The sequence below is a fragment of the Macrotis lagotis genome, chromosome 5, assembly GCF_037893015.1.
Source record: "Macrotis lagotis isolate mMagLag1 chromosome 5, bilby.v1.9.chrom.fasta, whole genome shotgun sequence".
NCBI classification, from domain to species: domain Eukaryota; kingdom Metazoa; phylum Chordata; class Mammalia; order Peramelemorphia; family Peramelidae; genus Macrotis; species Macrotis lagotis.
In genome coordinates this window covers 4,234,144-4,259,828 of record NC_133662.1, presented here as the reverse complement: position 1 = coordinate 4,259,828, position 25,685 = coordinate 4,234,144, and the positions used below count along the sequence as shown (strand labels likewise).

The following is a 25,685-nucleotide window of genomic DNA, read 5'->3' as shown; positions in this document are numbered from 1 at the left end:
AATGAAGGCAGTAGTGTTACTCTTAGTGAAAGTAGCATAAAAGAAAACACTCCCATTGTTGAAATCTCTGAAGTTCTCAAGGAAGGAGATTCTCCTTCCAAGCTATAACCCTTCCTCTTCCTTCCTCTTGTCTCCCTCACCCCAGCCACAACTCTTCTCAAAGGTAAAGTTCAGGTTGATTTGTTTTATTTTTGGCTTATATTGTATGCTAATCGTTGTTATGGTATTTCAGATGTATTAAGGACGAAAAACTTACTTAAAACTATAAATAATTATTTTTATATAAATATTTTATATTTATTTTATATGAATATTTTTTGAGAATGTGGTACTGATCATCTGACTTTACATTATTTTCTATGGAAAATTCGCCTTGACATGCTGAACAGAATCTCAGAACAAATGAAATTCATAAACCGAGGTTCTATTCTACTTGGAAAGTCCCAGTTTATTTTTATATCTCGATTCATTTTCTCTTGTCCAATAGGAACAGGTGACCATCTTATGACCACTTGATCAGTGGAGATACCCCAAGCTTCACTCAATCTATGATTCTTCTCCCCTCTTGCTAATATGTCATTTTGGGGCTTGAAGAGCAAGATCTGTCAACCAATGAGATCATGTATTTTATCATGCTTCTTTTGTATATTTGGGTATCAAACTGTATAAAAACAAGGTTCCAGAAGAAGGGGACATCTGAGATGTCTTCATTAGTGGGATCCACTTCATTAGAGGGAACCATGGACCCTTTAATAAAGGACCATTGACTCTGCCTCAGGCTCTTTTATTGTAGGGGGGACAGTTTTATTCACTGCAGTATCACCTTTATGTCTAAATCATGTACCCATTTTGACTATCTTGGAATAGGGTATGAAATGTTGGTCTCTGCCTAGTTTCTGCCAAATTGTTTTCCAGCAATTTTTTTTTTATCAATTAATGAATTCTTTCCTCAGAAGCTTGGCTCTTTGAGTTTATTGAATAATGGTTTATGAAAGTAAATTTCTACTGTGTATCATATACCTAATCTCTTCCACTGATCCATCACTCTATTTCTTAGCCAATATCTGATTAAAATCAGTGAATTAATCTCTCCAACTCCCTAGCCCCTATAGGTGAAAGGATTTAGGGTTGTTAGTTTTGGGGTACCAGAAACTGCTCTGCCTTGGGAGACCCATTTTTAAATTTTTCAGGTAGCACTTTCACCTCAAAAATCCCCCCAATTGCTGCAATCAGGGTTCAAGTCATTGATTTTTAATTATCTGGACTTAAGAAAATGTTAATATTGCAGATTAAACTTAAAAATGTGTATAGGTACATTTTACACCCACAATTTCTAGACTGACTATTAAACATTTGCCAGCAAATTCCAGTTTGGCTCTATAAACATTGTTTGAGCTTCCAGGAATTCAATTTCTACTGAACTTTCTAGCTCCAGGAATAAAGTCATAACTAGTCTGGAAGGCTGGGGACTGTAAAGGATTAATCATGTTAATAACTGACATTTATATGGTGCTTTAAGGTTTGAAAAGTGTTTTACATCCATTATCTTATTTGAGTATCACAATACCTCTTACTAGAGATTTCTTCTTCTTCTTCTTCTTCTTCTTCTTCTTCTTCTTCTTCTTCTTCTCCTTCTCCTTCTCCTTCTGCTTCTCCTTCTGCTTCTTCTGCTTCTGTTTCTGCTGCTTCTGTTTCTTCTTCTTCTTCTTCTTCTTCTTCTTTGTCTTCTTCTTCTGTTTCTTCTGCTTCTGCTTCTGCTTCTTCTTTCTTTTTCCTTTCTTCAATTTGGATCCTTTGCTCTTTTATTTCCCTTGTTTAAATTTTTATTATTATTTATTTTTAGCATTAAAATTTTTTTGAAGCTCTGAAATTCTCTTTCTCCCTTGCCCAATTGAGAAGACATGCAATATATCATATCAGTTATATAAGTGAAATTATGCAGAACATATTTTCATCCTGCTAGATATTCTCAAACAACCTTACCCTCTAGGGAGCCCCATATACCCAGGTACCTCTGCCATTCTCTGGAGTCCAGACTAACCTGGGAGGTCTACTCAACCTCTCCTCCACAAGGGAAAAGTGCTTCAGCTCAAAAGAGGGCTCAGATTTGGGAATATGTGCAATACTCTGCCTGCCTGCAAATGAGGGGTGAGGTGGAGGGTAGAATGACATAGTCCTTGGGCCTGCTTTGAACTTAAGGGTAAGAGAAATAGTCATCTCTCAACTATTTATGGTACTTGGAGGAACAAAACAAATGAAACCCACAATATCTACCTTTTGTTAAAAAACCAGATTTGCTAACAAACTGTATTACATTAAAAGATATATGTCTAGAGAGACAGAACCCACAGAGGGACCCAGTGAGGCAGTTCTCCTACTCAAGGTAACCTGTAAAAGAGCAGAAAGGCTCTGCTCCCTGGGGTTGGAGGGTGGCCTGCCAGAGCGGTGGCCAGAGTGAAAGAACTCCAGCCTCCCGGAGACAGTCCCAAGGCACTGGGAGCCACAGATCACAGTTTCCTGACCCGGGGAGCACCGGGCACAACTTGGGGGATCAGTGGGGTACCTCTGCCAGAGCCAGCACATGAAGCCCAGCCCTCAGGACACACAGCAAGCAACCTGGCCAAGGCAGTCCAGATCCAGGAAATAGAAGTAGGCAGAGCAAGTAAGCAGGAGCCCCCAGGGCATGAGCCCATTGAACCTAGGGAGGGGAGTGAAGAGAGAGACTGCCAAGCTCTGCCCCTGGAATGGTGGGGTTTTGACCACATTCAGATACTGATCACAGTCTAGGCCCCCCCATAGAACAGCAGGGTCCCCCCACCTCAGCTCCATGGTGGTGGTGGTGGGGAGCTTATGGTCATTCACAGACCAGGAGGGAGGACAGAGCCTCACACACTGAGATCCCTGTGGGAGTGTCCCAAAAGCTCAGGAAGCACCCCCAAAACAGGCTTAGGCTGGGAAAATGAGCAAGCAGAGAAAAAAGAGGAACACCACTGAGAAATATTTTGCCTATGAGCCCAAGAAGGATCAAAATACTCAGTCTGAAGATAAGGAAGCACAAACTCCTGCATCTAAAGACTCCAAGAAAAACAGAAATTGGGCTCAGGCTATGACAGAGCTCAAAAAAGACTTTGAAAATCAAATGAGGGAGTTAGAAGAAAAACTGGGAAAAGAAATGAGAGAGATGCAGGAAAAACATGAAAATGAAGTCAGCAGCTTAGTCAAGGAAATCCAAAAAAATGCTGAAGAAAATAGCATGCTAAAAACCAGCTTAGGTCAAATGGATAAAACAGTTCAAAAAGTTGCTGAGGAGAAGGATGCTTTAAAAAGCAGAATTGGCCAGATGGAAAAAGAGATAAGAAAGCTCTTTGAGGAAAACAAATCCTTCAGACAAAGAATAGAACTCAGGGAGATTGCTGACTTTATGAGAAATCAGGACTCAATACTTCATAACCAAAAGAATGAAAAATTAGAAGAAAATGTGAAATATCTCATTGAAAAAACAACTGATATGGAAAACAGACTTAGGAAAGATAATTTAAAAATTATTGGAATACCTGAAAGTCATGATCAGGAAAAAAGCCTTGACATCATTTTCAAAGAATTACTACAGGAAAATTGCCCTGATATCCTAGAAGCAGAGGGCAAAATAGAAATGGAGAGAATCCACCGATCCCTCCAAGAAAGAGATCCCAAAAAACCAACCCCCAGGAATATTATAGCCAAGTTCCAGAACTCCCAAGTCAAAGAGAAAATATTACAAGCAGCCAGAAGGACACAAATACTGTGGAACTGCAATCAGGATCTCACAGGATGTAGTAGAAACTACATTAAAGCTCATAGGGGGGCGGCTAGGTGGCGCAGTGGATAGAGCACCAGCCCTGGAGTCAGGAGGACCTGAGTTCAAATCCAGCCTCAGACACTTAATAATTACCTAGTTGTGTGGCCTTGGGCAAGCCACTTAACCTCATTGCCTTGCAAAAACGAAATAAATAAATAAATAAAGCTCGTAGGGCTTGGAATATAATATACCGGAAGGCAAAAGAGCTTAGAATACAACGAGAATCAACTACCCAGCACAACTGAATGTCCTCTTCCAGGGAAACAGATGGACTTTCAGTGAACCAGGGGAATTTCAAATGTTCCTGTTGGAATGGCCAGAGCTGAACAGAAGGTTTGATCTTCAAATACAGGACTCAGGTGAAGCATAGAGATTGGAGGAGAAGGGGAAAATAGGAGGGACTTGATGATGAACTGCATGTATTCCTGTATAGAAAAATGACACTGATACTACTCATATGAACCTTCTCAATTAACAGAGCAAGTAGAAGGAGCTTTTATAGATGAAGCACAGGAGGAAGCTGAATTTGAAGATAAAATATGGTGTAAAAATGGATTCAATAGAAAAAAGGGAAATGTAATGGGAGAAAGAAAAAGGAGAGGGGGAATAGGCCAAGATATTTCATATAATAAGAGTTTTCTTTATTACAATGAACTATTGCAATGATATGGAAGGGGGGAAGGCAAGGGGGAATGAGGGAATCTTCGCTCTCATCAGAGGTGGCTAAGAAAGTAAACAGTATATATATATATATATATATATATATATATATATACTCAATGGGGTATAGACATCTGGAATAAGAAGGGGGGGACAGGGGGGGTGGGGATGTGAATGAAGGAGGAGAGGATGGACCATGGGGGAAGAGTGGTCAGATATAACACATTTTCTTTTTTACTTCCTGCAAGGGGCTGGGATTGGAAGGCCTGTCTGGGACCATAGGACCAGGTGGATGTTGGGCCTAAGGGGTGGTATGGGGGCTCAGAGACTCTTGGCCCCAGGGCCAGGGATCTTTCTGCTGTGCCATTCAGCTACCATACAGCAGAGTCAGTAAAAGGAGAGAGAAAATATAGTACATGGTAGTGGAGAAGTACGAAAGGAGGGAGTTGCGATAAGCAATGGCAATGGTGGAAAAATATGGAAGTAACTTTTGTGATAGACTTATCATAAAGAACGTGATACATCTGTGACAGAGTTGTTGGTGTAACACAGACTGAAGCACATTAATTATTATTATTATTATTATTATTATTATTTGGGGGGGGGTGCAGGGCAAATGGGGCTGGGTGGCCTGCCTGGGGCTGTATAACAGGGTGATTGTTGGGTGTCTGTGGCCAGATTTGGATCTGGGTGCTCCTGGCTCTAGGGCCAGTGCTCTGTCCACCACCTAGCCACCCCTACTATTATTACTATTTTATTTTATTTTGGGTCTTTTTTTTTTGTTTTTTGCAGGGCAGTGGGGTTGGGGTGTCTTGCATGTCACACAGCTGGGTGATTGTTGGGGTGTACAGGGCCGGATATGGGCTCGGGTGCTCCTGGCTCTAGGGCTGGTGGTCTGTCCACTGTGCCACCTGGCCATACCTACAATTATTACTATTTTTTTAAATTTTAATTTTTTTCTCTCCCCTTTACTTTATCACTCAAGTGAGTCTATTTTTTGGGGGAGGGGGTATTTTGTTTACTCTTAAACAAGAATATTTTATTAATGTATAAAACAACATTGTACAAAATGAGAATAAATAAATATTAAATTAAAAAAGATATATATCTATATATCTCTCTAGTGAGAGAGAGAGAGAGAGAGAGAGAGAGATATCTTTTGTTTTTTTAGCATTTCCATTTTCTGAATATACTCTTCTGACCTCACTACCCAGGGATGCATGCTTTGTGACAAAGAAGAAAAAAAGAGGAGGGGAGAAAAAGCATATCTAAATACATTTCAAAAGTTCTTAACCAATTTTATTTTTGGTAGCTTGCAGTTATTCTATGAATTGTACTTTATGGAAATAAAAGATTTTTCTCTTCCTCTCATTTCTGAAGTCTCCCCCCCCCCCAAGGGGAGGCTTTGAAGTAAGTTTTGAATAAGGTGAACTGAAGACAATGGTTTGGTGTTTGGAGAAAGGGGAAGATTATTAGGCTTATGTGGACTTGTTAGCATCCCAGGAAACCACGTGTGATATGATAGGGAGAATAGAGGAGGGAACGAGCAGGATTTTGAAGAGGGACAAGAAATCAAAAGTGAGGAAATGAGATGAGGAATCTGATAGGAGAAGAATAGAAGGACCCCAGTTATCTATCTTTTCCTTCGGTGTATTTCTGTTAGCTTCTTTTCATGTTGCAGGTGAATAGATTTCATGCAAAAAGCTCTTATTAAGCTATGTATTGAACAAAGTATTGAGGATACATACAAAAATGAAAACAGTTCCTGCCCTCAAGGCACTTAATATTCTACCTGAAGAAACTACTTAGATAAGTAAATCCAAATATTTTCTGACGCAAATATTTCAAGGTAAATAAGAGTAATAAAGGGCAAGGGAGTGAAAATGAGCAATTTGAAGTATAGGAAAGACCTTTTGTAGGAGGGAACACTTCAACTGAGTTTTGGAAAAAGTTAGGGAATCCAAGAGGTCAAGTTGAAGAAGGAATATTCTGGGAATGAGGAGGAATGAGTCCATACAAAGGTCTGGAAGCCAGAGATAATATGTCCTGTATGAGGGACATTGTTGTTTGGAAACACAATAGCACAAAGAGAAATAATATAGAAGTCATTTAAAAAGCCAAATGGGAAAGGTCTCAAAATCCCAAAGGAAAAATTTGTATTTGATCTTGGCAGCAAGAGGAGAGAACCATTGAAACTCTTTGAGCAAGGGAGTTCTTTGCCTTCCAGAATATCACTCTAGAAATTATATGCTGGATGGATTGATTACAGAGGGAAAAGAATAAAGATTGCATGGTTCCTTGGGAGACAATTGCAACAGATGGGGTGGGAGGTGAGGAGGATCTGAGAGATGGTAGTGGCCATGGGAATGGGATGCTGCAGTGTCAGAACTGACAAATTGAGAACTGATTAGATTTCGAATATTGGAACTCTCTTCCTCTTCATTTCTAGGCTCCTAACTTTCCTGACTTCTGCCAAGTCTCATCTAAAATCCTACCTTCTGCAAGAAACCATTTTGGATTCTTTTTAATATTAAGGTCTTCTTTTCTATTGACTATCTCCACTTTATTATATATTATTTAGATTGTTTACATATGTGGTTTATATCTTGTCTCCCCATTACATTGTAATTTCCTTGGGAGCAGGGACTATCCTTTATCTTTCTTTATGCTCCTGGTGTTTAGTTTGTAGGCCATTAATAAAAAGTTTCTTGACTGATTGGCTGAGAGTGAGTGAGGAATTGAGAAAGACTTTTAGGACATAAACATGGGTGATTAGAAGGATAGTGAATGTATAAGCTATATCAAATTGCTTTATCTTCTTAAGAAGGGGAAAGAGAAGAAAAGAATTTGAAATAAAAAAAAATTTGTTAATGATTATTAAAAGTGGTTAATAGATGTTAATTAGAAAAAAGTTATGTCTCTCTCTCTCTCTTTCTCTTTCTATATATATATATATATATATATATATATATATATATATATATTTGTTGTTGTTTTTAACTCCATTTTTGAAGAGGACCAATGACATCAAGGAGTGCACATAAATAAGATTTAAGTGAGTTCAAGTTGCATAAAGTCGTTAGCCTTACTCTCTTCCAGAGTCATCAAAGCCAAGACAAAGTCAAAACAGCTGGTGTTGACTGTGATGCAGTGGATGACCTTGGCATCTTTGGTGTCAGACCAGCTCTAAGTACTCCACAGTACTTGCTGAAGCCATCTTCGTGGCAATTAGAAGAATTTGTTTTCATTTGCCCATTCTGCTGTGAAGTCTTCAGATGCTTGGAGTAGACATCTAATTCACTAATGAGTTTGAGGCCTGTCAGTTACCCTCAACCTGATTTAACCTGTCTGTTGAGTTGGTTTTACTGGGTAGAACCACTTACCCATGCTACAACTTCTTAGGACCACAAGTGAGAACTAAGAAACACCTAAGGTAGATGAGCAGCCCTGAAAAGGTCTCGGCAAGCCCTTGTACAAGACATGCTAGTCCTCTCTGAACACGCCATACAAACCTATTTATTTGTGAAGGATTGTGGTGACCTCTACAGGTAGGAGTAAAGTTAATAAGAATAGATCTTGGGAAAAGATAGTGAATTCTGTTTTGAATGTATAGAATTTGAGAATATCTTAAGAGTATAGAACATCAAGGTAGATGGTTTGGCAGTGGGAACTTAAAGTCTACAGAAAAAGGAATACTGACTATGTAGGTGTGGGATTCATCTATTTAGAGGTGATTAAACCCATGGGAGTTGATGAGATCACCAGGAAAAATAGAGAAAAGAGGAGGCAGATTATCACCATGGCCCACTGTCATCATCATCATCACCCCACCCAAATTTAGAGCCCAAACTTAGAGCATGCTACTTAGTCCTCCTCCTCCACTTAGGAGCTGCCAACCTTCCTTGGAACTTGTTCCAATAAACTACTAAAGCATAGTGGATTGCTATGAAGTTATGAGTATGCAAAGCACACAGTCCACTTTGAGGATATTAAAAGCATACCATAAATTGGCACTTAAGTAGCACTTGGGTAAAAATACAGAAAGGAGATTCAAACATGTAATTGAGCTATATAGGTATTTTCAGATGTTAAAAAGTGAGATCTGTTGCAAATGTGAGAAAGAAGGGTTAAATGGTGAAAGTGGAAGTCATTTTGATAGCCTATTTGTTTTTTTTTAATAGCAATTCCCTCTGCTCCCTCCTCTAATTACATGTAAAGATAGTTTTCAACATCCTTCCTGTAAGACCTTGAGTTTCAATTTTTTTCTTCCCTCTCTTCCTTCTTTTCTCTTCTCTCCCCTCCCACTCACCCCTGCCCAAGATAGAAAGTGATCCAATACATGCCAAACATGTACAATCATGCTAAACACATTTACACACCAGTCATGCTGCAAAAGAAGAATCAGAACAAAAAGGAGAAAACACAAGAAAGAAAAAAAAACAAAAAAATGTGAAAATAGTATATTTCAATTTTTACCCAGACTCAATAGTTTCCTCTCTGGATGTGGATGACACCCTACATCACAAATCCTCTAGAATTATCTTTGATCACTGCATTGCTGAGAGGAGTTAAATCTATTGTAGTTGAACATCACACAGTGCTACTGCCATAGTTCACAATATTCTCCTGGTTCTGCTCACAATTCATACAGGTCTTTCCAAGGTTTTCTGAAATCTTCTTGCTCATCATTCTTTTTTTTTCATAAATCATTTTTCTTTTATTGTTGTTTTTTTTAAATTTATTTTTATTAAAGATATTATTTTGGGTTTTACATTTTTCCCCCAATCTTGCTTCCCTCCCCCCTCCCCCCCACAGAAAGCACTCTGTCAGTCTTTACTTTGTTTCCATGTTGTACCTTGTTCCAAATTGGGTATGATGTTGCTCATCATTCTTATAGAAAAAGCTTTTCATTACATTTATATAACATAACTTGTTCAGCCATTCTCCAATTGACGGGCATCTCTTCAATTTCTAATTTTTTGCTTCCACAAAAAGAGCTGCTATGAATATTCTTGTACATGTGGATCCTTTCCCCTTTTGTTATGATCTCTTGTTATTCAGATTTAGTAGCCCTTTGGGCCTAATTCCAAATTACTCTCCAGAGTATTTGGATCAGTTTAAACTCCACCATCAATGCATTAGTTTCTCAGTTTTCCCTTGTCCTTGTCAACAATTATCATTTTCCTTTTCTGTCATATTAGCCAGTCTGAGAAATATGAGGTCAAATTTATTTTAATTTTAATTTTTCTAAACCATAGTTTGATTTAGAGCAGCCTGTTCATATATCCATATCTCATGCCATATTCCAAAATAGGGTCAAAATGGTCACAGGATTTAGACATAAAGGGCGATAACATAGACCAATTAACAGATCAAGAAATACTCTATCTGTAAGATCTATGGAAAGGGAAGAAATCTATGACCAAACAAGAAATAGAATATATTATAAATTACAAAATGGATAATTTTGATTTATTAAATTAAAAAGGTTTTGCACTAATTAAAACCAAGGCAGCCAAGATTAGAAAGTTGGGAAACAATTTTCACACCTAGGGGGTTCTGATAGAAGTCTCATTTCTAAAATATATAGAGAACTGTACCAAATTTATAAGGTTAGAAGTCATTCCCCAATTGATAAATGGTCAAAGGTTATGAACAGACAGTTTTCAAATGAGGAAATTAAAGATATATATATATATCTATATATATATATATATATATAATATATTGATATGAAAAAATGCTCCAAATCATTACTGATTAGAGAAATGCACATTAAAGCAACTTTGAGGTACCATCTCACACCTATCAGATTAGCTAAGATGACTAAAAGGAAAAACTATCAATGTTGGGGAGTATGTAGGAAGAATGGGACATTAATGCATTGTTGATGGAGTTGTGAACTAATTCGATCATTCTGGATAGCAATATGGAACTATACTCAAAAAGCAATAAAACTGATGGTTTTTATGGTTTGCCCTTTGACCCATCAATTTACCTATACCAGAAGAAATCATAAGATATGGGAAAGGTCCCACATGTTCAAAAATATTTATAGCAACTCTTTTTGTAGTAGCAAAGAATTGGTCTGTCAATTGGGGAAAGACTGAACAAGTTATGGTAAAAAATTGTTACAGAGTACTATAGTTCTTATAAGAAACCATGAATGGTTGGACTTTAGAGAGGCATGTTGAGCAAAGTGAGCAGAACCAAAAGAAAATTGTATATATTTACAACAACATTGTGAATTGATCAATTATGATGGTTGCAGGTCCTCTCAGCAGTTCAGAGATCTAGGACAATGGGAGACCTGTTATGGATAACACCATCCACATTCATGGTGGGGGGGGACACATAGAATCTGAATAAATACTATGTTTACTTTTTTAAAATGTCACATGTTTTTCCTTCCTATTCCATAGGAGTATTCTTATTCCAGTATATATGTAAATACATATAAAACTTTTACCAGACCATTGAGGGGATTGGGAAGGGAAGGTGGTAGAAAAAAAATACATGCAAGTGAATGAATGTTGAAAAACTTTCCTAACATATATTTGGAAAAATAAAATAAAATATTAATCTGATATTTACAACTATTTAAAAAACCTGCCTGTTCATATCCTTTGACCATTTTTAATAGCCTATTTGAATATGGATATACACAGTTAATGTCTTCAGGAAATCTTGGGTGGTTCATACTGGCAATACTCTTTGTAGTCAACAAAATATAATCTTATATTCTCTACATCTGTTAATTGTGAAATTATAAAGCTGGATTTAGTGTTATATGTCCTTGGTGAAAACCTGCTCATTCTCCTATGACATTTGTGCATAAAAGACAGTGCTTACTAGTAGATAATTAATAAATGTTGATAGGAGAGTAGATAGGAGAATACTTTTTAATATGCTCTTGGCCATCTTTCCCCCCCCCAGCATTAATAAAGATAACTTTTAGGGGCGGCTAGGTGGCGCAGTGGATAAAGCACTGGCCCTAAAGTCAGGAGTACCTGTGTTCAAATCCGGTCTCAGACACTTAATAATTACCTAGCTGTGTGGCCTTGGGCAAGCCACTTAACCCCATTTGCCTTGCAAAAAAAACTAAAAAAACCAAAAAAAAGAAATAAAGATAATTTTTGTCCAACTTTCTGATACATTGTATTTGGGTCCCTTAAAGTGCCATCTCCAGTATGGATCTCCTTGTATATCTATCTATCTATCTATCTATCTATCTATCTATCTATCTATCTATCTATCTATATTTGAATATATATTTGATTGAATCTGCTTTTTCATTTCTTTTATCTTTATGGGGCAATGTCTACATTCTTACAAAGAGATCTAATTATAATGATTCCATTGTCCTTGATATGAAAACAATGGTTAGAATTATTTTTTAATCTAGAGCAAGGTTTCTGTGGAATCTGCAAGTCTGGCTTTTCTCATTCCTTCTTTCTGAATCACATTGTCCCACATTTTCTCCCTATTCAGCTTTTCCCACCTTTCCATTTGAGTTGCCAAGTAACAGAATATGTGTTAATTTAATTCGATGGTCTTATCACACTCTTCACAGAATTTCTTACCACTTCATCCTCAGCAACCAATGTTAGTACATAAACTATTTTCATGGTAATCTTTATTTTATTTTATTTTTACAAATACTTATTAGTATTTTGATAAAGGTTTATGAAATCTTACATGGACTATGTTCAAATAAGCATTTTTAAGCACCTACTATGTGTCAGGTATCTTGCTAAGTATTGGATATACAAAGGGGAGAAAGAAAGACAAAGAAAAAGAGAAATAAAAAAGTGAAAAATCATTCTCTGCTCTCAAGGAACCCTCATCTTACTGGTTGAGATGACATGCAATTGATTATATACAAACGAGGTTTATACAAGATAAATTGGAAATATCAACAGAAGAAAGGCACCGGAATTAAGAGAATTGGAAAAAATTTTCTGTAGAAGGTGAAATTTTACTTGAAGGAAGTCAGGGAAGCCTTGAAGCAACAGTCAGTGAAAAACTAGTAGTTTTGAGATGGAATGTCATATCTGAGGAAGCAAGGAGACCATTGCTACTGGATTGAGAAGTTATATGGGAGGATGTAAGGTAGGAAAGGGGCCCTAGAAAGGGCTTTAAATATCAAACAAAGGGTAGGAGAGATTGGAGTTGATTAAATAGAGGAGTTGGGAATGATTTGGTTGGCTTGACATTTTAGGAAAATCAATTCGACACCTGTGTGAACTGGAACATGAGAGACCTGCTTCAGGGTACCAATCAGAAGACTATTGCAATAGTTTGTGTTTGACATATTTAGACATAATTAAAAGACTATTGCAATAGTTTGTACCCAACTAAGGCAGTAGCAGGGTCAGAGAAGAGAAGGGGGCATATAGACCAGATGTTACAAAAATAAAATTGATAGATCTTGCTAACAGACTAGATATGGGAGGTGGGAGAGAGTGAAGTGGATGACACTAAGGTTGTTGTTTTAAAAAATATATTTATGGTTTAAGTGACTTGGCCAAGGTTATACAGCTAGGCAATTATTAAGTATCTGAGGCCCAATTTGAACTCCTGACTCCAGGGCTGGTGCTCTAGCCACCTAGCTGCTCTGACACTCAAGTTTAGGAAAATAGTGGTGTCTTCAACAATAACAGGAAAATTAGGAAGAGGGAAAGGGTTTTGGGGAAAAGATAATAAATTCAACTTTGGACACACCCATGTGTTAAAAGATGTACAATAGGCAGTTGGAGATCCAAGACTGGAGTTTGAGTTGATAAGTAGATTTGAGAATCATCAGCAAAGAACTGATAATTGAATTCATGGGAGCTAATGATATCTTTTTTTCCCCTGCCTTTGCATGATAAAATCCAGTTCATTCATTTCTTCCCTTTGCCTTAAAAAAGAGAACCTGGGAGTCATCTTTAGCAGCAATTTTCCTTCTTTCTTTTTTGGTTTCTTTTGAAGTGAGACTATAATGATTAATAGTTTTCACATCAAAATAAAGTTAATTGATAACTTAAAATTTCATAATTCTTAGCCCACTCAGTCTCCTTTCCTGCCACCCAGTCAGTCATTGCAGAAACAAGTCTGAAAGGGCTATTGTGAATCATTTAAATTTCTTCTCAGCAAGTTGAAGGAAAAAAACCCTCAACTTATTCCATGCACAAAAGTCTGTGTCAAATTTAACAAGATATTAAATTACAAAAGGTAACATTTTTGTGTTAAAATCGGCTGTTTTTCACATATATCCTCACATTTAATCTAATTTAAATTTAATAGTTTAAAATTCAATTTTATTTTTTAATAAGCAAAAATCAATGTTCTTCCCCTCCCACCTCCTCTTATTCCAAAAGAAAAAAAGAAAAGCAAAACACTTGTAGTAAATACGCATAGTCAATAAAAACAAATTCTACCTTGATCATATCTCATTTTCCCTCAGAATCCATCATTTTGGCAGCTAGGTGACACAGTGGATAAGATTGCTGGACCTGGAGTCAGGAAGACTTGAATTCAAATTTGGCCCCAGATATTTACTAGCTGTTTGATCCCTGGGCAAGATGTTAACATCAGTTTGCCTCAGTTTCCTCATTTGCAAAATGGGGGTAATAGAACCTCCCTTCCTGGATTGTTGTGAGGATCAAATGAGATAATATTTATATAAAGTGCTTAGCACAATGTCTGGCACTATATAAATCATTATTATTTCTCTCTTAAGGAAATGGATAGCATATTTCATCATTAGTCCTCTGGAATTGTTGGTTACTATATTGTTCAGAATTCTTAAATCTCTCAAAGTTGTCTTTTTTTGTTATTGTTGAGTTGTTTCAGTCATGTCAATTCTCTGTGAGCCCTTTGGGATTTTCTTGGCAAAGATGCTGGAGTGGTTTGATGTTTTCTTCTCCAGCTCATTTTCCAGATGAGGAAAACTGAGGCAAACAGGGTTAAGTGACTTTGCCCAGGGACACAGGACAAGAAAGAATCTGTATTCAGATTTGAACTCAACAAGATGAATCTTTTTGACTTTAGACCCAGCAGTCTATTCACTGTCATCTAGCTGCTCATTTGTTTTTCTAATGTTATGTGCATTGTTCTTCTGGTTCTGCTCATTTTATTCTGCATCTATTGATATAAATTTCAGTTTTTCTCTGAAACCATCCCTTTCATTATTTCTTATGGGGCATTAGTGCTTGTTTCATTCAAACCATCATTTGTTCATCAAATTACTCCATTTGACTAGTACCCCTTTAGTTTCCAGTCCTTTGACATTGCAAAAAAAGTGTAGCCATACATATTTTTGTACAAGAAAGTCTTTTCCTTCTTTTTTTTTATCTCTCTGGTAGCCTATATAATTTTACAGATGAGGAAATGGAGGCTTCTAGAATTGTTAAATGTTTGCCTAGTGTCATAAGCTAGTGAGTGTCTAAGATAGAGTTTAAAATAAGAATTGGATTGTTTGTGTTCTTTTCTAATTTTTTTGTTTTCTTCTTTGTGTTTTAAATGTTTTAGTGTTTATTATTTATTTAAAAATTTGAAATTTTTATCACCTCCAAATAAAATTCCTCCTTTATACCAAATAAGTATAGTCTAGCAAAACAAATCAACACATCAGTTATGTCTGAAAACATATGATTCATTCTGCACCTCTAGTCCTTTGCCTCACTGCCAAAATGTGAGAGGCATGCTTCCTCACCAGTCATTTAAAAAAATTTTTTTTCAGGATTTTTTTTTTTGCAAGGCAATGAGGTTAAGTGGCTTGCCCAAGGCCACACAGCTATATCATTATGAAGTATCTGAGGCCAGATTTGAACTCAGGTACTCCTGAGTCCAGGGCTGGTGCTCTATCCACTGCACTACCTAGCTGCCCCCATTTAAAGTCATTTTGATTACTGTTTTGACTTTTACCCACCAAAAGTAGGTAATGAGATAGGTAATGTAAGTATTATGCTCATTCCCATTGCAGAGGTGAAAAAAAATGATGCTTCAGGATATGAAGCCATCTGCTCGTCATCACAAAGCTAATGTCAGAGCTGAGTTAAATTCAAATCTTTTATGTTATCAGTCTTTTCTTTTTAAAAAATAGTTTATATTAATGAAGTTTGTTAGTGTGATTATACATCCTAATCCCAAACAAATAATCCTTCTTTGGTTACAAGAAAATCAATTAAGCAAAAGCAACTAATACAGTGACCATAGCTGACAATATAGTCAGCATTTTCAAACTACAGTCTTCTGAGGGCAGCTAGATGGGGCAGTGGATAGAGTAGACTCATCTTCCTGAATTCAAATCTGGTCTCAGACTCTTGCTAGCTATATGACCCCAAAGAAGTCACTTAAAACCTTGACTCAGTTTCTTCATTTGTAAAATGTCCTGGAGAAGTAAAAAGCAATCACTCCAGTATCTTTGCCAAGAAAACCCTAAATGGAGTCATGAAGAATCAAATATAATTCAGCAACAATCAAAGTCTTCTACATCTCTACTATAAAGGAGATGTTCCTTCATAGGCAGCTGGGTGATATAGGGAACAGAGTATTGAGCTTGGAGTTAGAAAACACTATAAAAATACTCTCTCTCTTTTCTCTGTTCCCTGCCCCCCAACATATGTAATTATATCACCTCTATGAAGTATAATATATGGTATTAGGTATACATACACTAAATACTATAAAAATAAAATACAAATTTTTCATAAATATACTATAAAATACTTTGGTATACTAATACTATAAGTACTCTATATAATAGTATAAAAATATACTAAATGCTATATGTTTACTATAGTAAACACTGTATAAATGTTGACTATTGTATTATTATTAAAGTCTTTGCAAAACCTTTACATTTCATATAAATGCTAGCTAGTTGTGTTTGGTTTCACAGTATAGTATATTTCCTGATTCTTCATAGGTTAACACTGAAAAATAACATTAATTATAGACAACTCAGATTCTCTGAAAGCAAATTTTGGGGAAAGTGCACTATATTCATACAAATATATTAGAATGAGAAAATTCATTGACCAGAGCCTTTAACAAATCACTAAGGGAAAAAAGGGAATAAGCATTTTATTTATAAGCATTGTGTCAAATGATATCCTATAAAGTAGGTGCTGTTAAAAATACCTGTTTTACAATTGAGGAAATTGAGGCAAACAGAGAGGTTAGATAAGTTGCTCAGGGTCACACAGCTAGTAAGTGTCTGAAGTGAAATTCAAACTCAGGCCTTCCTAACTCCAAAACCAATAGCTTCTTCATTGAGTTGCCTAGCAACTTTATTTTTTTCTTTTTCTAAGGCAATGGGGTTAAGTGACTTGCCCAAGGTCACATAGCTAGGTAATTATTAAGTGTCTGAGGTCTGATTTGAACTCAGGTCCTCCTGACTCCAGGGCTGGTGCTCTATCCACTGTGCCACCCAGCTGCTCCTGCCTAGAAACTTTATTTAAGATCTTGATGTTAATTTCCCTTGTTCTTTTGGAATTTATTACCTGACCTTTCAGAACAGAGTTAACTTCATATATAAGTATGACCCTGGAGTCAGGAGGACCTGAGTTCAAATCCGACCTCAGACACTTAATAATTACCTAGCTGTACAGCCTTGGGCAAGTCACTTAACCCCATTGCCTTGCAAAACAAAAACAAAAACAAAACTTCATATATAAGTAGAATGGAATTTTCTTTTTTTATATTTAAAGAATACCATTTCTCATGTGGGATGGCTCTTTGAAAGGGGAAGAAGGAATGATAATGAGGAAAACTATGGTGATGTTAAAAAAAGATATCAATAAAATTTTATTTTAAAACATTAGTAGAATAAGTAGGAAAATCCATCTAAAACTGATAAATTCTTCTATTTGAACTTTAAATTTTCCCCCAAATGTTGCATTTTTTCTGTTATATATAATTGAACTTTTTAAAAATTAAACTTCATCTATAATAAAAGATATAAAAGCAAAAAAAATGCAACATAACTGTGCAGTTGGGAATAATAAATATAATGACTTAAATACATTCTATAATGTAAATGGTATCTCAGATCATCTCCAAGATCAGACTTTATTTTTGTTGTCAGTCATTTTTCAGTTATGTCTAACTTTTGATGGCCCCATTTGGGTTTTTTATTTGTTTTGTTTTGGCATGGCAATGGGGCTAAGTGACTTGCCCAAGGTCACATAGCTAGGTAATTATTAAGAGTCTGAATTCAAATTTGAACTCAGGTCTTCCTGACTCCAGGGCCAGTGCTCTATCCACTTCATCACCATGCTGCCCCTAAACTCAGATTTTGATAAAAAGAGAGAGCATGGATAAAGAAAGACACTGAAAGGGGTGGATAGAAATAGAGTGATCAAGGGATTCTACAAGGACAGAAACCCAGGAAGAGGAACTCAAAGAGGCCAGTTTTTGTACAGAATCTATTTCTCCTTCTTAGCTGCCTCTTTTTTGGTTACCCACATTTTGCTCCCTTCTACCTGAGGAAAAAAGCCCATTGTATTTCTCCATAGATGGAGGACATAGAAATGGAGAGGTGTGGAGGCAACCTGATTGGGAGCAAGGAAAATTGGGTTCCAGTATTTACTCTGACACTGAGCATCTTTATCTGTGTAACCTTGGGCAAACAACTTAAGCTCTCTGGGCCTCTGTTTTCTCCTCTGTAGAAAGAGAGGGTTGAAATAAATCATTTCCACAAGTCTTTCCCAAGGCTAACAATACTGAGTGCAAAAAAGTCTAAAATTAGATTCCTTTCAACAGATGCCCTCAGCCTTACCTTCTTCCATGCTTCCTGCTATACCTACAACAGGTTTCCAATTAGTAGGTGGCCATCACTTACCTCCTGTTTATTTGAGAAAATCTTTTCAAAGACCATCTGTGCTGTGAAATATTTCATTTATAGCTTCAAGAGACTTGTATGCATATATACAAACATATGTATTTATATATATATATATATATATATATATATATATAACTAGACTGGAAGAGAGGAGTCCTGGGTCCTAAGCCCTACTCTAATAACTAACTGGATGTGTGACCTTGGACAAGTCACTCAACCCTGATTGCCTCCCCACCAAAAAATATTTTTAAAAAAGAAAGTAGATAACTCCAGAGAACCAGAAACATAGCTTGAAGGGGAAGGACACAGGACCTTTATGCTTATTGCCTGCTTGCGGGCATAGTCTCTACACACAGATAAGAAAACTAAGGTTCAGAGGGGTCATGACTTTCTCTTACACAGCTAGTAAGTCCTAGGACCAGGACGTGAAAAATCCAGATTTTCCAATGCTGTTTGTTTGGTACAGCTTGCTTTTTACACCATACTGGGAATGGGTGTGGGGACTGAGGAATGCTAATGTGCCTGCCAGCTCTAATAGTCTGTGAATCTTTAAGATGCTTGCATTTGCATCCTTATACTTATGCTGTCCACATTTGAAGCTGATGCCTCTGAGGGTGCTATTTCTCCAGGCGGCAAATATAGCCCTGAAGAGCAAGAACATTCTCTCCACTTGGCCTTCATCCGTAATTGTGGCTTGGATTCCTTTGAGGGAGACTGCAGCTGCTCTCTCTAATAAAATTGCTTCTTATTGTTTGTATGTGGCCCCTTCTCCACCCTTGCTGGGACCTTCTGCCAGGAATTTTCAGTGCTGTTGAATAAAATGAAAACATCTGGAAAAATAAAATGGCTAATGATTCTAAACAGTAGGTGTTACAAAGCACTATAATAATAACATCAAGCATTTTATATGGTGCTTTAAGGTTTGTAAAGCACTTTACACATGTGATCTCAATTGATTCTTACAAGAACTTTGAGGTAGAAGATGATGATATGATGATGATTTCATCAATTCCCCATTTTACAGATGGAAAAAACTGAGGTTTGGAGATATTAAAGGACTGTCCAGAGTAGCACAGCGAGATGGATAAAAACGATAAAGTATTTATTTTTAACCACTTTACATCACTTAGAGTGTAAGACTTAAAATTCAAGCAAAGAAGACAGTTCCTACCAAGAACATAAAGGAGAAATGGAAAGGTATGGTGAAAAACTTTGGAGATTGCAAAGAGAAATGAATACAGTTGATCTGAACCTTTCATGAATAGGTTCTCTGCTAGGGAATCCCTAATAAGGGAGGGGAGTTATCTCCAAGTGAAGGAGAGAAGTTCAAATTGTTAGGACTAGATTTGATAAACTAGCAACTGTATGAAGTAGTATTTGAATTTAGGTCCATTTGTCTATAAATTTAAGTACTTTACAATCATCTCATCTTAAACTCACAACAATCCTGGGAGGCAGATGTTATTATTATTCTTTTTTTACAGAGAAGGAAACTGAGGCAAACAGAAATTAAATGACTTATAATTATTATTATCTTCATTTTATAGATGGGAAAACTAAATGAGATGAGTATGACTTGCCGGGTCTAAGTATAGATTTAAATTTATATCTTTTTGACTCCAGGTTCAGTGCTCTATCTGCAGTACCTCCTAAGCTGCTTCCTTGTCTATTTCTCATGTTTCTTTGGTTGAGGGTGTCCTTTTTCCCTTATACCATAGGTTTTAACATGGGGAAATGAACCCTGAGGGGAAGCTGGATGGCACAGTGGATAGAGCACCATCCCTAGAGACCTGAGTTCAGATGCCCAATAATTACCCAGCTGTGTGACCTTGGGCAAGTCACTTAACCCCATTGCCTTGCAAAAGCCAAAAAAAAAATGTATCCTGTACTGGGAGTTTGAGGATTGATGTTTGTCTTCCAGTTCTGTTTCTCATTCCCAGTGTGACTAAAAGTTAATCAATTGGTGTTGGGGATTCAAACTCAAAAATGAGAGCACTTATCTTTAAGAAGCTTAGTCTATGGGGGAAATGGCAAGTACACATATGAGAGTATTGAGATGGAGTAAGAGGTTGATGAGTTTTCCTGATCAATCCCTTTAACAGATAGATACAAAATATAGCCATAGTATTTTTTTGAGGGGTGGCAGAAGGCACTTGGATAGCTGGGGATTGGGAAGGGGACTAGGAAAGGCAGCTAGGATGAACAATAGAACTGGATTCAGGAAAACTTGAGGTTCTAATACAGACTCAGACACTTATTTCATGTGTGATTGACTGAACATGTCCCTCAACCTTATTTGCCTCAGTTTCCTTATCTATAAAGTAGCAATAATAATAGTACCTACTTCTCAGAGTTGTTATAAGGGTCAAATGACTAATAATTATGAAGTGTTTATCATAGTTCATATATAAATATTTAGGATTATTAGTATTATTATGGAAGTGGTGATTGAGTTTTAAAGGAAGTTAGAAAATCAAAGAGGAAGAGTTGAGGGAGTGGGGCGTCCTAAACTGGAGAAGATAGTCATGGAGCTGAGAGATGGATTGTTGTATATGAAGATCAGCAGGAAGGCCAATTTAATGAACCCAGAAATGGTGAGGAGAGTGATGTATATTAAGCCTGGAGAGCACAAGACACTCCAATTCTCTCAGTTCCAGGCATTTTTTTCTGGCTGTTCTATGTCTGAAATATTCTCCCTGACTTCCTTTAAGTCCCAATTGAAATCCCATCTTCTACATCAAGCTTCTCTAATCCCAGGATCTTCCCTCTGTTAATTATCTCTTATTTAGTCTATATATATATAGCTTGCTTTTTTTAGATATTTGTGTGCCCACTATCTCTTCCATTAGATTAGATTGTGAGCTCCTAGAGGGCAGAAACTATCTTTTTCTTTCTTCAATTAGCTGCTGTGTTTCCTTTTCCAGCTGGTTATTTTTACTTTTAACAGAGTTGAATTCTTTGGTCAACTTTTCACAATTTTCCTGTATGACTTTCATTTCTTTTTTCCATTTTTTTTCTTCCTCTCTTCTTTGGTTTTTGCTTTTGTTTTTGTTTGTTTTTTTTAGGTTTTTTGCAAGGCAAAAAGGTTAAGTGGCTTGCCTAAGGCTACACAGCTAGGTAATTATTAAGTGTCTGAGGCCAGATTTGAACCCAGGTACTCCTGACTCCAGGGCCTGGGCTCTATCCACTGTGCCACCTAGCCGCCCTCTCTTCTTTGCTTTTTAAATTCATTTTTAAGCTCTTTGATGAGCTTTCATATTTGAGTCCAATTTATAGACTGTTTTGATACTTCTAAGTGATTTTTCCCTGTTTTTTTTCTTCAGACATGGCATTGCTGTCATCTTTATCTGTAAAGTAGTTTTCAATAGTGAGTGCTCTTTTAGCCTTTTTGTTCATCTTTGTTGTTGTAGTTCTGCTCCTAGGGTATATAGAGTATAGATCCAAGCTTTTATTTTTGATGTCCAGGTTCTGACTTAACAGAAGATTGTTCCCAACCCAGTCCTATCTTTCACCCAGGTGCTCTCAGGGTTCAAACTTTGTTTGGGGTTGGGATCCTCCCTGCTGGCTTGCTATCTAGCTGCCAGGACCTCTGTTATTATTAAGCTGTGGGGTCCTGGATTACACTGGAGCTAAAAGCCTCCAGCTGGTTTTGTCCCTGCTCTCCAGCCTCCTGGACTTTATTTCCCCTTTCCCCCCAAAAAGACAGACCTTCACTGAAGATCCTCAATGATGTCTACAGTTGAAAACTTCTTTGAATCTTCTCTTTTTCTTGGTGGGATGAGTAGCATGAATGTCAGAGTAGAGGCTTCATTTATCTTTGGTAGGGAAAGGCTCCAGGATCATCTTAGCTTTGTGCACCATCTTGGCTTTGCCCCAGAAGTCCTGCAGTTTAATTTAAATATTGCCTATGTCCTGGTACTTTGTAGGTATTTAAATGATTAGTGATTGATTGATTAGCTTAGAGCCTGATTGTGAGACTTTAACTGCTAAGAAGGATGGTTTATATTTGATTTTAGAAGTAAGAGAACCCTTGAATTTTTCTGAATCTGGGTAAATGATATAGTTAGAAAGATATACTTTTTGAATATCACTTTGGCAGCTATGTGAAGGATGAAGGGTAGACAGGATGGACTTGAGGCAGGGAAACCAATGATCTTCTCTGGACCTTGGTTTCCTTATCCATTAAATGATGATTAGACTAGATCTCTAGTATCTCTTTCCAACTTTACCTTTAGAGAGCCAGTACTATATAGTGGGGTGAACATATTGTTCAGGAGGACTAGCACCTCTTGTTTGAGGGGTGCTGAGGTGTTTTCAGGGCTGCTCATCCACCTTAGGGGTCCAATCTTTAACACCAAGAAGCTGTAGTATATACTGTGGCTATAACCTGGTAAAACTTTAGCTAAGCCAGATTGAGGCTAACCCACAAATTTCAAACCACTGGTGAGTTAGAGAGATGTCTACCCCAAGCATATGAAGTCTTCCCTGGGCAGAATGGGCAGATGAGAATAATTAGTTCCAACAGTCTGAAGGAATTTGAAGCAAGCACTATGGACTGTTTAGAGCTTGGTCAGACATTGAAGATGCCAAGATCTTCCAGTGCATCCAGGGTCATCACCAGTTGTCCTGACTTTTGTTTTACTACTAGACTTTGATGATCAGAAAAGGGACTGAGACTGACTACTTTGTGACTTTGATCTAATTCACACAGGAATTGAGACAATATCCCACGATGTCATTGATTGTCTTGGAAAATGAAGGGCAAACAACTATATAATGAAAGCATCCTAGATTTGGAGACCTGAATTCAAGAAACAGCTTTCACACACATGGATGTAAAGGTGGGATGTGTGGATGTGTGGATGAGTTGTTTCTTCTTTTTTTAAAATTTTTTTTGTATTTTTGCAAGGGGGGGGGTTAAGTGATTTGTCCAAGGTCATTACTGCTAAGTATAAAGTATCTGAGTCTATAGTAGGATCTGAGTTCAAACATAGTCTCCGACACTTAATATGTAAATGTATGAGACTAGATTCTTCCTGATTCTGCCAGTGCTCTAGCAGTTGTTTCTCCTTAAAGAGATCCCTCATTTTGAACCTCAGAACACCTTGGTTAAAATTACACTGCAGTAGAATGCACATGATAGGTACTTAATCAATGCTTGTTGATCAATTGATAGTGCCTACCTTTGTGGATGGTTATGGGAAAAGGACTTAATAATATCCAGAAACCAAAATAGAAAGTGAGTAGTTATTTTTTTGTGTATTTGTTTACATATACATATCATAAATTCATTGAGAAAAGATTCTATGGTGTCCCCTTTTCTCCCCAATGTTTAGCAGGAGTAGGAATGTCTTGCATGTTTCGAGTCTTTATCCAATAAGTCTTCAACTTCTTTTCTTTGCCAGGTAATCAACTTTCTAACTTTGCATCTGCAAATCATTATTTTTAAATGGAAAAAATTAAAGCAAGGATAGGTTCCACAACTTGTGATGATGTCTATGAAGAGAAGGCTTCTGTGCATCCCTGATGTCCAGTCACCCAGTCATAGTCAACTAAGTACCTCCTCTAAGCTCTTAGCATCAAATCCCCAATAATTATCCTCAGACAATCTCCTTTCTAAGGGAGAGCCACCATTTTTGTTTTCTTCCTAAAAAGAAGAAAAAATGTGATAGAGGTAAGTAATATATTCTTGGGCCATAAGGAACAATCAATGTAAAGAATTCAGAAAAGCATTGATTTCTATGAACTGATGCTAAGTCATGTAAGCAGAATGAGGAAAATACTGTACATCACAACTCAACAATTAAAATGGAGAGCATAGCAATAACAGGAAAAAAAACTTTAATGTTACTCAATTAAAATGAAAAAGATTGGCCCTGAAAAAAGGGAAGAAAAAAATGTACTTTATTACCTTCTTTTGCAGAAGAAGGGTGGGGGGCTGTAAATATAGAATATTGTACATATTCTTAGACTCAGTTGATATGTAAACTAATTTTGCTGGCCTGCTTTTCTTCTCTCTTTTATTTTATTATTTTTAAAAATAAGAGATGTTAGAGAAATGCAAATTAAAGTGTCTCTTAGTGGTACCATCTCACACCTCTCAGACTGGCCAATATGATCAGAAAGGACAATGATCAATGTTGGAAGGGATGTGGGAATCTGGGACACTAATACATTGTTGGTGGAGCGGAGCTGTGAATTCATCCAGCTTTCTGGAGAGCAGTTTGGAATTGAGCCCAAAGGGCAACAACAACAAAAAAAACGTGTACACCCTTTGATCCAGCAATACCACTACTGGGACTATACCCTCAAGAGATTATGAAAATGTGTAAAAACATAACTTGTACAAAATATATATATATATATATATATATATATATATATATATATATTTAAGTTTTTACAAGGCAATGGAGTTAAGTGGCTTGCTCAAGGCCACACAGCTAGGTAATTATTAAGTGTCTGAGGTAGAATTTGAACTCAGGTACTCCTGACTCCAGGGCTGGTGCTCTATCCACTGCACCACCTAGCTGCCCCTATTACTTTTAAATAAAAAAAAAGTTATCTTTTTATATAATTTTGCTATCTGTTATACTTTATTTTTCCTTCTTTAAGGATATGATTTCTCTTTCATCACATTCAACTTAGATCAATGTATACCATGAAAACAACGTAAAGACTAGCAGACTGCCTTCTGTGGGAGTGGGGGGGAGGGAAGTAAGATTAGGAGAAAAATTGTAAAACTCAAAATAAATAAAATCTTTCTTTGAATAAAAAAATAAGAGATGACTCTCTAAGGGAAGGGACAGGATATATTTAGAATTAATGAATAGATGAAAATGGGGGCATGGCTAGGTGGCGCAGACACTTAATAATTACCTAGCTGTGTGGCCTTGGGTGAGCCACTTAACCCCATTGTCTTGCAAAAAAAAATAGATGAAAATGCATTTATTATTGTACTCTGTAATGAGAGGAGGATAAAGTCTATATTTAGAATTTGTGAATATATAAAAATACATTTATTAAACTCTTTTTATGTTCCATGCATCCTGGACTTTGGAAACAAAGGTGCTTTAAAAACAATAGAATCAATATATTTTTTTAAAGAGATAGTACTGATATTTTAGGAAATGGCTAGTATCAAAAAAGCAACAATACAACTTTTTTTTTAAGTTTGCTTATTAAGAAATGAAGAAATAGTAAAGGTAGGAAGGAAATCAGGAAGCTTTTCAGGACAGTCCCAGAGAAGGGCTTTTCCAGGTCTTTAGTCTGTGGTCAATATAGAACTGCTCTTTATTTGGGAAGACATGGCAGGAACTTGTACCCAAGAAGCTTCTCTGGAGGTAAGGGTTA

General features: G+C 36.8%; 1 long non-coding RNA gene across 2 annotated transcripts in view; it reads left to right on the top strand.

The window, feature by feature from the left end:
- The window catches only part of LOC141523374 (uncharacterized), a 50,289-nt gene extending 25,648 nt beyond the window's left edge, over window positions 1-24,641 (top strand). The window contains exons 3-5 of one of the 2 annotated variants that reach the window (XR_012478469.1): window positions 19,357-19,529; window positions 23,044-23,173; window positions 23,738-24,641. This is a non-coding gene — a long non-coding RNA (uncharacterized LOC141523374). The remainder of the gene's footprint in view (window positions 1-19,356; window positions 19,530-23,043; window positions 23,174-23,737) is intronic. The other variant, XR_012478468.1, reaches the window with a different exon arrangement.
- Window positions 24,642-25,685: the final 1,044 nt, after the last annotated feature.